At 46.6% G+C, this 13,812-nt stretch overlaps 1 protein-coding gene across 11 annotated transcripts in view; it reads right to left on the minus strand.

Moving 5' to 3' along the window:
* LOC308625130 (uncharacterized protein) overlaps positions 1–13,812 on the minus strand; it is a 124,075-nt gene that overhangs the window by 86,086 nt on the left and 24,177 nt on the right. The window lies entirely within an intron of this gene.

A 13,812-nucleotide genomic window follows, 5' to 3' on the forward strand; every position in this document is an offset into this window, starting at 1 on the left:
AAGTCAGTAGGAAAGAATCTGGTTTGTCTGTCCTCAGGGTTGTGTTCTTTAACCACCAGGCTAGCTTTTCTCAAATCTGATTCATGCATAGAATAACTATACACCTCTGCTTGCCTTGAATATTCCCTGTTTATACGTATGCCTGCTGCAGTTTTTAATATTGCCCACTTTGACTCCCAAAAGCAACCGAGGATACACAATAATTTGGTCTCTCTATCCATGGACCACTGTGGTGGGACTGCCCAGGAAGCTTATTAAAAGTGCAGCTTCCTGAGCCCTACTCCAGATCTAGATAAGTTTTCTGAGGATTGGCTCAAGAATCCAGGTACAAGGCTTTTTAAGTGGTTTGGTGGAACCCCCCAGGTGATTCTCTCGCTCTCTTAAGTTAATAAACCGTTTATTCTGCCTCCCCCAGATGCCCAGCCAGGTCCTGTTAAGGTAGGAGTCCCCACACCACATCAGAGGGATGCTCCCAGCCAAGTAATCTCTGGAGCCTTGGAGGTTCTGAATGGTCTCATGCTGGCCCACCTGCCGTGACAAACCTCCGCCAGAGCATTCCCCTTCACATTTACCTTCTACCACTCCAAAAGGCAGTCTGCTCCAATGAGGCCTGACTTCGTCTGTCCTAACGGGCACCCACTGATTCAAGCAGTTTAGGGATAGAAGGTGCTGTGGTTCTCAACCAGGGTAAAAGGGTAGTCCAAGCAGTCTCTACCTCATGGGCACATCCCCTCTGCAACAGCCCCAGTAAACGAAGGTCCCATCTTTGCTTTTTCAAGGTCGGCAACAGGGAGTCCCCTCCTAAAGAAGGTTCTCTCTCATTGCCACACTATCAAAAGCTGCCCCAAATGTGGTTCCTTCCTGTGGGCCTGATCAGGCTAAGGGCAGAGTTGTCTCTTTCCTTCTCTGAGTCGGACCAAGTTGTCTTACTAACCCCTCTTCACAGTGTTGACCATGATTTTCACGGGGGCTGCTGCTGAGCCTTTATCTCATCCTTTCATGGTGGAGAGAGAGAGGATTATAATGATTTTTACTTCTAGGGGAGAGGGGAGTGTAATGATTATGTTGTCATTTTGTATTATGTTCTTTTGTCATGAATTTGTTTTGAATTTCATATTAAAATGGACCCACCATTCCCACTTTGTGAGGTCATTCAGCACCCTCATTTTGCACCTTTAACATCTCTCTCAGTATCACTTGGAAATGTTTGAAACGGCATGAGCTTGTCCTCACATTCCTATCAGCTGTAAATCCGGAGCCCCGACGTGAACGTAACCATTGAGCAGAACCCCTCTCCACTAGCTGTGTAACACTGGGTAGGCTCCTTAACATCTTGGTTTTTCTAAGCCCTCAGGTGTAAAAATGTGAGGGTTCTATGAATTTATATTTGGGGCAGGACAAGGTCGAGAAGAGTGTGTCTTTGCTTGTATTCTTCCAAACTGGAATGTCTTCCCTCTCTTCCCCATGGGTCCAAATCTCACTTGTCCTTCAGGCCCACTGCCAAGGAGCCTTCCCTGATTCCCCAGTCCACACAATTCTCTGCCTCTTAGGGTCAGTGCCATACAACCTAGCTGTCTCTTAACGTTAATCTTGCCTCTCAAGCCAATTTCAGAATGTGGGTCTCTCTTGCCCTCCTGTACCAGCCCACCTGCACACCCCACGTGGGGTGTCTACTAGACTAGGGCATGGGTGGGGAGGCCCAGGTGTGAGGGGCCAGGCAGAGTACCTTTGCCTCCACCCTGCTCTGCTCCACAAAACTGCCCCTCCTCCTGAAGCCTGACCGCAAGTCACAGGTTCCTTATTATGACCTCACTGGGTAGTGATGACCTCACAGGCCTTCTCACAGTTTCCATGGCAGCATAACTATGGAAACGTGCTGCCCTCAGAGAAACTTCCCTACCAGTTCTCCACCAGATACCAATCTCTTTGGTTGTCTGAGAGAGAATGTCTGACCGGATCGTCTATATTTACTCAAACCTGTGCTCTGTTCCCTGGCTGGGCAGTGCAGCAGGTACACCGAGACCGGGCATCTGTAGAAGAGGCATGGTGTACACACAACCTCACCTGGCTGCCACATGTTCCTGTGGGGCTTGCCCACTACGTAAACCTCAGCGCTTTCCCAGCTGTAAGTAATACCAGTGACCTGGGACACCTTCAGGGTCCCACAGTGCTCACTGCTGAGGACAAGTGAAAGGTCATCCCTGAACTAGTGTTCAGGAAGCTTCTGATCTTTATAAATGTTGCCTTCCGCTTTGGGCTACAGGATGCTTCCATTCAGACCCTTTCCTGATTGGCCTCTTAGCAAAAGGCAAGTGCGTTTTTGTTGGCAGATGGTAAACGGAGCAGTTTGAGGAAGACGGCCACTCTTGAACCGCACCTTCCAACCCAGGCACCTCTGTGTTGTCATGTACTCATCTATATCGGTCCCCTCAGACACATCCCATACTGAGCTGCTGAGTACTAGGGGAGAGGGTGGTGCCTTATTCATGGGAAGACCGGAAGAACCAAGGGGCGTGATGAAGCGCTAGTGAGACTGGAGGGCTGAGCAGATGGTGTCCCAGGAGGCTGGGTGGATGTGAGCCTACACTTGGTACCCAGAACCCGGTTCTGAGTCTCCTGATCACTGTGCCTCAGTATTTGGCCTTGTTCTAATCTAGATAAAAGTATCAGAGGGCTAGAGTTCAGTGTGGTTGTAACAGGCATTATAAATGGGGCCCAAGAGGGGTTGCCAAAGTGGGAGGGGTCCTTAACCAATTTATATTAGATTATCTTTTTCCAAAACTTGAAAGACGTTTCCATTAAAGCCTCAGAAGTGACACACTGCAAGAAGTGTTTTCCCTGTTGTGGAAGGGAGAGATGGAGAGGATCATGATTGCAATTTCTTTCGGGTTCTACTGTTTTCCCTGGCAACGGTGAAGAGACTACCTCACCTGATGCAGCCGTAGGCTCTAGGATTGCTTTTGCAGCCAGTGTCCCTTCTCTAGGGACTCATAGAGGTGATGGGCCAAGTCTGTGTTTGGGATGTCAAGTAGATTAAAGGTCTTCAGCCAGAAACTGGGAGAGACATGAGAGAGGGAAATTCTGGCAGGAGACTGTGTACAGCAGAAGTGACTGATCAGTTCTGATTTTCTTTGCAGCAGCTGTGGCTCCCATTTCTCCCCCTAAACCTGGTCACTACCATGTCCTCAACCGAGGGTGTGGAGAAACGCAGTTGGGCCGGCATGGGGAGACATACTGCCTGGTTGGTGGCTACCGGGCCTACGGCTCCTTTGGCCATGCCAGCAAAGGCGGAAGCCGAGAAGCCAGTCCCCAGATGTGCTCCCGAGAGAAAGCACGCTCCGGAAGAGTCGGACGAAGATCTCGGTTGCTCCAGACCCAAAATCCGGCGATTGTAGCATGGTACCAGGAGGCGGACTCCACAGAATCTTGCTGGCTGAACCATTCTGAAGACAGGGCAATGGTTTAACTGCCTAAGACAGCGAATGCCTCTTCCTGCAGTGACCCCTCCCGCCCCCTCCCCCACTGCCCACTACCACAGATTAGAACCTGCGTCGTTCTGTCTGAGCCTTCCTCAGCCAGGAGCCTCCCTGCACACTAAATAGCCATAAGCCAGGAGCCTCAGAAAGTGAGGTTTGAAATGAGAGTCTGCCCTGAACATCCCAGGGCGGAAGCTGGCCTGGAAGAAAACCTGGCATTCCTCTGCTCAATCCTCACGGGCCCCTTTGTGAGCTGGAGAAAGTGAAGTCTGCACTTTGCGAGCCAAGGAGGATGCAGGAGCAGAGACAGGGTGCAGAGAAGCCTTAGCAGTCTACCACATGGGCTCCTGCCCTGAGCCATTGTCAGCGGCCACCACCACAAACCAGGGGGGAGCTGGACTTTTTGAAACTGAAAGCAGCAATCTGTGGCTTCCCAAAGAGCCTCCTGCCTGGGGTCTCAGGAGGCAGGACAGAGAGGCCCAGGAAGCCCTGCTCCCTGAAGCAAGAACAGGATGGAGAGTCAAGCAGCACGTGCCCCGCCCCGAGGTTCACATGCTCCTTTATTGCCAGCCCTTTCTGTCCCCAGTGGGGTCCCTTACTGCTCAATAAAATGTTTTTCTGTAACAGATTTGTAGGGTCACCAGTGCTCAGACTTAGGTCACTACCCCTGTGCTAGGCACTCCTGCCACCTAGGAAAGGTTCCAAAGGTGGAACAGCTCCAGGGGGTGCCAGGGATCAGAGCAAAAACTTGAGAGGCTGGGGATGCAGGAGTATGGGCACAGTCCCTAAATCATCTCAGTGGTTGAGCTGCTGTGAGAAGGCACATCCCCAGTGTGCGTGTGTGTGTGTGTGTGTGTGTTAGGGGGAGGGGGTCCCTAGAGGAGGCAGCTAGAGGGAGGGCCTGAGGCTGGAAATGGGGAATGGCGTGCGGCCTCTGAGCAAGCACAGGCACTTAGCCCTTGAGGTTTCTGGGAAAGCTAGAGCCACAAGGGCCACGAGATAAGACAAGTGTAGCAGCAGAACCCAGGTGCCAGGTCTTTCTTCAGAACCTACACTTCTCCACGAGGCCGGGCCTTCCACGCTGAGGTAGGAGGGATCCTGGCCAGAAGGTCAGCCAGCAGCTCTGGGACGAAGGTTGCTGCGGTGGAGGCTCTTCTGCCATGGAAGCGACTTCATTTCCTTCCACACAAATAGCCTACTGACTGAGTTCCTGCTCTGTTGAGTAAAAGGGTGTTGACTCTCCCCAGAAGGTTGTTCAGTTCACATCCCAAAAGTCCCTCTATTCAGGCCCTGGGGAGGTGTAGCAGCTCCTGAGGGCGCTCTCCTGAGGCTGGCTGACAGAAGTGGGGGAGGTTCCTGATAGTTCCCAAGCGCTGGTTCAAGTCCCCAGAGAATGGTCATGCAGGTTGGGGAGTCAAGTAGGAGGAGAGAGAAGGTCGGGGGCAGAGGGCCCCCTCCTGAATCCAGAGCTCACAAGGTTACCCCCCCATTTCCAGAAACTATCTCTTCCCCCACACCAGCCCCCATGGCCCAGTACCGGGAAACCGGGAGCCCAGAGCACTTGTGGCCACAGAGACCCTCGCACGCAGCCCTCGGGGTGGGCGGGGCCGGCTGCAGGCAGATGGGGACGAGGTGTGCTCCCGGGAGGCCACGGGCTGCAGGTGGCCCTCCGAGAGAAGCACCCCATTTTGGACAGGAAGGTTAGAGGCGGGGGAGAGCACCCTAGGGCGCCCCCTCGGAGCAGTGGGTGTGGGAAGAGGGGCGGGGGCGGAGGGAACCCGCGATGGGAGGCGAGTGGGCTCTCAGCAGAGGCCAGCTTAGCCCGCGGGAGCTGCCTCTGAGCAGGGGGCGGGAGGGCAATGCCGCCCTGTGGCTGCCGGGCTTCCCGGATCGCGGCTCTCCACACACGGGTCGCAGGGTCCTGTGACTCTGTATCCCCTCCCTCACCCCGCCCCCCTCGCGAGGCCGCGCCGCTGGGTGGCCTGTGTCGACGGGCAGAACCCCATCGCCCGCCCCTCTCAGACCCGCCTCTGCCCGCCTGCCTTGCCCTGTGCAGCTTGCGGCCCGGGGGCCTCGAAGGTCCCCGTGCACGCAGCCAGCGGCCTCTGCTGTGCCTGCTGCTCCTGCTGGGTCTGCTGCTGTGATCAGTAACCCTCGTGCAGACCACGCTGGGCACCTCCAGCACCCCAAGTCCGCGGGAGCGCACGCGGGCCCTGATGCGGGACTTCCCGCTTGTGGAAGGGTGGCTGCAGTGTGTGCGGGCTGCTGGGGGCCGGTGGGGGCCTAGCCTGGCCCTGGGCAGGGGAGGAGGTCCGGAGCATGTAGCGCTAGTGGGGAGGCTCCCCCACACCACCCCTGGATGTCCTCTCCATCATCTATGGATGCCCTTCCCCTTCTCTGTCATCCCCTCCCTGGTGGGAAACCCTCAGCCCAGGCCTCAGCTGCTCCTAGTATAGTCTGTGTGACAGTGTGAGGTGGGGGACCCCCAGGCTGGCCCAGGCCAGGCAATGTGTCCTGCCCGATCCCAAGACCTAAGGAGCCCACCCATTTGCCTTGACCTCCCTCCAGCCACAACAACATGCCCCTGGTCCTGAGGCAGTTTTACCACAATGGGCTATAGCATGGTAATCTGCGCAATTTCAGCCATGGCTAGACCAGCTTGGACAGGCTGAAAGATGGTCTCGTGGGTGGCCAGGTACCAAAGGGACACACAAGGTGCCACCATGGCTGCTGGGGAATGTGGGGCAGTTTGGGGGCCAGAGAGACCACAGGTTAGTCACATTGGAACGAAGTTACCATAGTGACCTAGAAAGTGCCATGCCATGGATGCTGGGGGCTACAGGGGTCACAGTGAGCCCACCTGATGGGCTTCCAAGTACCACAGAAAAAGCAACGCATTACATGTGACTTCTGGGCACAGTAAGTGCTGTGCCAGCTGAGGAGGCTATGAGAAGCCCAAGGAGTTCCAAAGCCCAAACTAAGCCCTGGCCTTCCCTCAGTTCTGGTCAGCCTACGTCCCATGCCAGACCCACGAACGGGATGCTGTGCGCCTCATCCTGGAACAAATTGACCTCATCCGCCTCATGTGTGCCTCCTATTCTGAGCTGGAGCTTGTGACCTCAGTTAAAGGTAGATGGGGGACTTCCCTGGTAGTCTAGAGGTTAAGACTCCACGCTTCCACTGCAGGGGGGTCGGGTTGGATCCCCGGTGGGGGAACTAAGAGCCCTCATGCTGCGTGGCACGGCCAAAAAAAAAGGTAAACAGACTGGTGGTAGTGGGTGTTAGGGACTTCAGTAAGCTACCCCTGCCTCTGAAAATGATCATCTGACCTACGTGCCCCCAGCTCTCAACAATACCCGGAAGTTGGCTTGCCTTACTGGTGTGGAGGGCGGGCACTCACTGGACAGTAGCCTCTCCATCTTGCGTACCTTCTATGCGCTGGGTGTGCGCTACGTGACACTCACCCACACCTGCTACATGCCCTGGTGAGCACCTGAATATATTCAGGAAAAAACGCATTCGCCCTTTTTGGCCAACCAAACAAGCGGGCAATGCAAATCAACACTGCAAAGAAGTCTCACTAGGCATTGGTCAAAAGGGCCATGCTGAAAAAGTGTAAAAACCAGAAATGCAGGGCAAGTCAAGGAGAAAAGGGAGCTTTTTTACGCTGATGGGCGTGATATAAATTGCCAACGGCCACTCTCGAAAATTGTATGGTGTTTCCTAAAACATCTAAAAAACAGAGCTACAGAGCACAGGGCACTTCCACTCATGGGCTTATATCTTGAGAAAACCAAAAATCGACAGGACACAGGCACCCCAAATTTTAGGGCTGCTGTGTTCACAAAATCCTCGACTCGGGTACACCTTAAGTATCTCATGAAAGAGAAAAATGGATAAACAAGTTGTAGTACTTATGTACAATGGAATATCACTCAGCCATGAAATCAATGTCCTAAGGCTAGTAGCAGCATAATGAGTGGATTTAGGTACGATGATTCTAAGAGAAATACGTCACACAGATAAAGAAACTTATCATAAGATATCAGTTATAGACGGAATGTAAAAATCGCTACATGAACTAAATTACAAAACAGAAGAGTCACACATTTAGAAAACACACTTATGGCTGCTTAAGGGGAAAGGTGAGGTGGGGTGATGCATAAAACAACAGTTTGAAATTAGCACAGATACCATTCAATCAACCAAATATGTAATAGAGAAGACATACTCCTTGCTCAGTGAACTGGATTCAACACACCTTATTCACCACAGAAGAATATATCCACGTAGTAAGAATCTTAAAAAGTATGTATTGATATTTCTCGGTAAGTGAATATAGTGGGTGTAAAGAGGCACAAACACAGCATTGAAAATCAGCTAAATCCCATTATAAATACAAACTACAAAAAAAAGCAAAGATAGTGAAAGAGAGAGAAATTCTTACAAAATTCGTTCAGTGGCTGTGATGCAACCCGGATTGACCACATCTAGACCCACAGCTGGAAGAGACATAAGGCTGGACACTCTTGGGGGCGACCGGATTGGTGAGGTTGCGTGAGCAAATGCAGACCCTTTAAAGTAATACTGCGTGCTACCCATTCCATGGGTCAGAAATCTCCAGGTTCAAGGGAATCTTCCTACAGCTAAAACATGCATGGGAAACCCAGAGGATGGTACACCATATGATCGGGAAACGTTTCTAAAACGCACCTCATTTTTCATCTCGTGGTGCTCGGGTTCGCCATTCCAGCTGCTTTACCAACAATCTCCCCACTTGGAGAATCAGCACCTTTAACCTCCTGTTTCGTACAGTTTGCAATTTGTCCAGAGGTTGAACGGGTAGAGGGGGAACCAATGAGAGATTACCTCTAGGTGTTTGGACAGACACATGTCACTCTAATTTCCAATCAGGAAGAAGAATTAACCAAAGGCTCTGCCTGCCCCCCGGAACCAGAATAGGGCCTGAAGCAATCCTGCGGTTTGGAGGCCAGCTCCCAAAAAGGCAAGTTGAAAAATGGATCTCAGAGGCACTAAAATTCACAAACCTGCAGGATAATAAATGATAACTTTCGTACCTTATTGAGGTAAGGCAACGAAGAGGAATTGAAAACAAGGCAGAATTGCAGGAAACCGTTTTCAAGAGGTAGATCGGAGTCACCTTTAAAGCACATGAAAAGCGGCAGAACTTCGACAATGATGCAGTTGGCCAAAATGGGCGTACGTTTTTTTTTCCTGAATATTAAGGAAAAAACGCGTAGGCCCTTTTTGGCCAACCAAGCAAGTGGGCAATGCAAATCAGCACTACAAAAAAGTCTCACTTCGCATCGTTCAAAAGGGGTTTTACCATGTTTGAAATTCCAATATTTTAGCCTGACACGTTTTTGGATTTTAGAAAAAAAAATATTTTAAATGAGACAAAAAATCTTTTTTATGACCCAAAAAGACAGCAATAGTTTTATATTTTTATCTATTTCACTTGCACACAAAAGTCTCATGGGGTTATGTAAAGCAGTCCTGTTGGATGCTGTGCATGGTGCAAATATGGATTAAAGCTTTGGAATCTTAAGCTTCACTCACCTGAAACTTTTAAATTAGGATGCAAGCAATCCTTTCCAACATGTGAACAGAGAAGGACACTGTCTTTATTTTATTTGTCAGGTAATTAATCTGTCTTATGCCCCAAGGAGAGAAACACCTGGCACTTCTATCAATGTGTTGTACAAAAATCTTTGAACACAGAGTGCAAGCAGAGGCTGATACAAGATGTGAAAGAAAAAAAAAAAAAAAGAGAGAGACCCCTGTGGCATTTTCTCCTAACTTACTGCAATCTCCCATTTAAAATGTGGGAATAATCAATCTTCTGAGGAAAAAGGCCCAAGGAAGCTTTTTGCTTTTGTGGAATAATGCAATCAATGCCTAAAGATTTCATGAGGCAAGAAGAATTAATGAGAATGACCATGAGAAATCAAGAAAAGTCAGATCCATGGATGAAGTGATGTTTACCTCTGTGAATCAATGAGAAGTAGGAGCAAATGAAAAGAAAGCTGAATACAACATTTTCTGAATAAATGTAACCCTTCAGCTGTCATAGACAAATTAATGCTCACTATGATACAACATATTTAGTTCAGAAAGTTAACTTAAATTTAAAGCTTAACAATTAGATTTATTGAAGAAACAAAAACATATTTGTGGTTTAGAATATATAATGTGTTCTGCAACAGATAAGAAGATTACATAAATAAATAGAAATAAGACTAAATAGAGGAAAATAACAAATTAGATGTTATTAACATTAAAAACTGACACTCATCTAAAGAAAGAGGAGAGACAGAAAGACAGAAGAACTTATATCAAGTATATATTTAAAACTCCTAAATAAGAAGTCTTCAGATGTTAAAAAAAAAAAGTCTTCAATAAGAAGATAATGTAATAGCAAAGATGGGAAAAATATACCAAAAGATATTTCAAGAAAGAGAGTACAGAATGCTAAGTAAACATATCAAAAGATGCTTGGCTTCTTAGTAGTCAATTAAATGCAAAAAACTCATACCTGGAATTATCACTCACCAACCAGAAAGTTCAAATGAAAATGACAGGTATTATCAAGTTTGACAAGAATGTGTGTAATCCTTGAATCTCATTCACTGCTGCTGAGGATGAAAAATCATACAAATGTTTTGAAAATATTTAGAAATATCTAAAAAGATAAACAGATGAAAGCTATGAGTCAAAAATTTTACTACTACATGTATATTGAACAATAATTTATACACATACCACCAAAGCTCAAGTTCTAGTATGTATATACCAGTGCAATTCTCAATAGACCCAAACTGAAAATCACTCATATTGTAATACATTTTGGAAAAAATTAATTAATAGTTAAATATTTACACTATGGAATCCTATGCAACAGTGTCAGTGCATGACAACAACAACAGGCAACCATATAGGCGTATTCATAAACAACATAAAATAAAAAAGCCCAATCCAAAAGTGATTTTACTGTGCCATTACATTTATATAAAATACAAAATACAGGTAAAGTGATCTTTTTGTTAGATACCAGAACAATATTAAACCTTAAGGGGAGTCACTAGAATTGGACAAGGGGGGCTCTGAGTATCTGGCAATTTTCTGTGTCTGTATCTAGAAGCTATGTATAGAGTGTATGCAGATTCTGAATTTTCTGAAATTTGTCATTTCCTTACAAACCATGCATATTTTTAGTTGTCTTTTATACATAACGAAAAGTAAAAATGATAGACTAGGGAAGGTAATTATATTAGCACTTTAATATCCATGCTTTTCAAGGTGGAAGGGAAAGGTATTAAATATTTGACATTGTGATTACTTCTTAAAAGTAAGGTGAAAATTTCAGATTAATAAATAAGACATACTTCTTCATATATCATCCTCAAAGAGGAGGGGTAGAAAGGAGTATTATTATTTTTTATTTAATATAGAACAGTTAAGATAGAAAATAATGAAAACAGACTAGGTTTAAAAAAGAGCACACTGGACTTCCCTGGTAGCTCAGTGGGTAAGAATTTGCCTGCCAATGCAGGGGACAGGGGTTCAATCCCTGGTCTGGGAAGATCCCACAGGCTGTAGAGCAACTAAGCCCGTGTGCCACGACTACTTGGCCTGTGTTCTAGAGCCTGCAAGCAACAACTACTGAGCCTGCGTGACACAACTACTGAAGTCCATGCACCTAGAGCCCATACTCCACAAGAAGAGAAACCACAGCAAGGAGAAACCCATGCACCACAATGATGAGTAGCCCCTGCTCGACACAACTAGAGAAACCCTGTGCAGCATCAAAGACCCAACACAACCATAAATAAATAAAATTAAGTATTGTGACTTGTGAGATGACTCACTCATGTGGCTGTAAGTAAGAGGCCTCAGCTCCTTGCCACATGAATCTCTCCTTAGGGCTGCTTGAGTGTCCTCATGACATGGCAGCTGGCTTACCCCAGGATGAGTGATCTAGCAGAAACCAAAGCAGAAGCTCCAATATCTTTTATACCTTTGGAAGCTGCACTTTGTCATTTCTGCAATGTCTTATTAGTTAAAACATCAGCCATTTTCAACTGTGAGGAGGCACACAGGTGCATGATGACTGGGAGATAATTAGGGTATGATTAGGGCCTTCTTGGAGGCTGGCTACCAAGGTGGCTGACTCACCGAACACTGAATTTTGTTTTCTTCACTGATGGAGAGAAAATGGTGAGTGAATCTCATTGGTGTTCTTTGAGATGTACCAAAGCTAGCTCTTGCTCTCACCCCCAGCTGTGTGGCTGAGAGGGTCTTGGTGCTCCAGCCGGGTGTCAGGCCTGTGCCTCTGAGTTGGGAGAGCAGAGTTCAGAATATTGGTCTACCAGAGACCTTGGGCACCTTGTAATATCAAAACGGCGAAAGCATCCCAGAGATATCCGTCTCAATGCTAAGACCCAGCTCCACTCAAAGACCAGTAAGATCCCGTGCTGGACATCCAATGCCAAACAACTAGCAAGACAGGAATGCAGGCCCACCAATTATCAGAGAGGCTGCCTAAAATCATAATAGGTCACAGACACCCCAAAACACAACACCGGATGCAGACCTGCCCAACAGAAAGACAAGATCCAGACAAACCCACCAGAACACAGGCACCAGTCCTCTCCACCAGAAAGCATACACAACCCACTGAACCAACCTTAGCCACTGGGGGCAGATACCAAAAACAATGGGAACTACGAATCTTCAGCCTGCATAAAGGAGACCCCAAACACCATCCACAAAGCCAAATGAGAAGACAGAGAAACACAGAGCAGATGAAGGAACAAGGTAAAAACCCACCAGACCAAACAAATGTAGAGGAAATAGGCAGTCTACCTGAAAAAGAATTCAGAGTAATGATACTAAATATGATCCCAAATCTTGGAACTGGAATGGAGAATATACAAGACATGTTTAACAAGGACCTAGAAGAACTAAAGAGCAAACAAACAATGATGAACAACACAGTAAATGGAATTGAAAATTTTCTAGAAGGAAACAATAGCAGAATAACTGAGGCAGAAGAATGGATAAATGACCTGGAAGATAAAATAGTGGAAATTACTACCACAGAGCAGAATAAAGAAAAAAGAATGATAAGAATTGAGGACAATCTGAGACACTTCTGGGACAATGTTAAACACACCAACATTAGAATATAGGGGTCACAGAAGTAGAAGAGAAAAAGAAAGAGACAGATAAAATATTTGAAGAGATTATAGTTGAAAACTTCGCTAATATGTGAAAGGAAATCGTTAATCAAGTCCAGGAAGTGCAGAGAGTCCCATACAAGATACACCCAAGGAGAAACATGCCAAAACACATATTAATCAAACTATCAAAAATTAAATGCAAAGAAATAATATTAAAAGCAGCAAGGGAAAAACAACAAAAAACATACAAGGGAATCCCCATAAGGTTAACAGCTGATCTTTCAGCAGAAACTCTGCAAGCCAGAAGGGACAGGCAGGACATATTTAAAGTGAAGAAAGGGGAAAAGCTACAACCAAGATTACTCTACCCAGCAAGGATCTCATTCAGATTCGACAGAGAAATTAAAACCTTTACAGACAAGCAAAATCTAAGAGAATGCAGCACCACCAAACCAGCTTTACAACAAATGCTAAAGGAACTTCTCTAGGCAGGAAACACAAGAGAAGGAAAAGACATACAATAACAAACCCAAAACAATTAAGAAAATGGTAATAAGAACGTACATATCAATAATTACCTTAAATGTAAATGGATTAAATGCTCCAACCAAAAGACATAGACTGGCTGAATGGATCTGAAAACACGACAGGTATATATGCGGTCTACAAGAGACCCACTTCAGACCTAGGGACACATACAGACTGAAAGTGAGGGGATGGAATAAAATATTCCATGCAAATGGAAATCAGAAGAAAGCTAGAGTAGCAATTTTCATATCAGAAAAAAGAGACTTTAAAATAAAGACTATTACAGGAGACAAAGAAAGACACTACATAATCATCAAGGGATCAACCTAAGAAGAAGACATAACAATTGTACATATTTATGCACCCAATATAGGAGCACCTCCATACATAAGGAAAAGGCTAACAGCCATAAAAGGGGAAATCAAAGGTAACACAATCGTAGTAGGGGACTTTAACACCCCCCTTTCACCAATGAACAGATCATCCAAAATGAAAATAAATAAGGAAACACAAGCTTTAAATGATACATTAAACAAGATGGACTTAATTGATATTTATAGGACATTCCATCCAAAAACAACAGAATACACTCTCAAGTGTTTGAG

Source organism: Mesoplodon bidens (genome assembly GCF_964165515.1).
Source record: "Mesoplodon bidens genome assembly, chromosome: 11".
NCBI lineage: Eukaryota > Metazoa > Chordata > Mammalia > Artiodactyla > Ziphiidae > Mesoplodon > Mesoplodon bidens.